Genomic DNA, 1,530 nt, shown 5'->3' with positions numbered 1-1,530 from the left:
AGTTCACATATGGGATTGGCAATGCAGGAGATTGTGAACTGCTAAACATATAGCACCATATGTAGAAAACAACATGTACGATGTCAGAGATGGGCTCGTTGAGACAAAAAGAAGCTTTCACATGACACTGTTTGGTGGGAATTATTTATTTTCCTGATCAGCTCTTTGTGCACATCTCTCCATTAGTGAAAACACAAAGGATTTAAGATGCCTTCCTGGATCCTCCCACCTAGGATACCAAAGCTGCATCTATTTAGATCCTGCCTCGCCATTCATGCAGTGGTCCACTTTCTGCCTTCTGTTGAAGACTTTGGATGGAAAATGTGAGATAAATATTTGTAGCCAATAACTATGACGACCATTCCAAGAACTTATACAGTCACTCACAAGTGTAGAACGTGCACTCGTAACTATTCCTGCCAAAAATCCTAGGTAACGTGTTGTATTACTTCTAGATGTGAAGGGAAGGAAGAGAAGTGTGCACGGGCAATTTATAATTAGAAGGGATTTAGGAATCAGATAAAAATAAAGGGGTATAGAAGGATAAATGTAAAGCATATGTATATTTTGTGTGGCTTAGACGGGAATATAAAAAGTATAAGTTCTGTGGATTCTAGATAAGGGATATCACGAAAATGAATTAGGTGACTAAAAAAATAGCATGCTTTTAAGATATATACAACAGAAGCTTTTATTTTAACTCTATGTTTTATGATAGATTAAATATAGTTTAAATTAGTAAGGGTTGTTATCACTTCTCTGCTCTTTAACTGATAGAACATAGTAATTTCCGAAATACCCACCTTGTCCTATTGTACTGAATACGATTCACCTGCTTACTTTTTTTATATCTTAGCCTTAGCATTGAAACTTCAAAATTGTCATGTTTTGTCTTAAACATGGCTCCAGTATTCCTACTAATGCTTATCAAAATATATAAAAAACTTCGCGAGAAAACTAACAGACAAACCGCGTACAACCTACTGGGTAAAACGCATTATGCAGCTGTAATATCATGAATATATGCCATGAAAGCATGTATATTTGAGACTGAGTTACAGCTTATGGAAAAGTCGCCCAGAGATTACAAAAACAAATATGTCAGAAGAAGTAACCCCTCCCCAGACTTCGATCTAAACAGACAGGTATTCATGACTACACATTGAACAAGGAAGCTAATTCATTGTTTCTTAATTATTAATATGACAAAGTTGTGTCGAAGAGTAATTGGAATTTTCAACCTGAACGGTATTTTATGTGCAAGTTGACTAAACGGCCAGGTCAGAGACTCTAGGTTCAGGAATAAGCATTCCTAATTTTGAACTACTGATCAGAGGGAAGCCAGCCATCAGTTCCTCCTTTACAAGGGCTCTGAACCGAATAAACGGTATTGCCTATCACTTTTATAAAGCATTCGCAGATGAAAATGCAAAGCGTGTTTAGCGATATAAACCCTCTGTATGGCAGCCCGACACGTGGACCACAACCATCCCTATATCTTGAACAAGCTTTCTTATTTTCAGAGTTAGC

Source organism: Limulus polyphemus, unplaced genomic scaffold, assembly GCF_000517525.1.
Source record: "Limulus polyphemus unplaced genomic scaffold, Limulus_polyphemus-2.1.2 Scaffold3520, whole genome shotgun sequence".
Classification (NCBI taxonomy): domain Eukaryota; kingdom Metazoa; phylum Arthropoda; class Merostomata; order Xiphosura; family Limulidae; genus Limulus; species Limulus polyphemus.
This window is presented reverse-complemented; position numbering follows the sequence as displayed.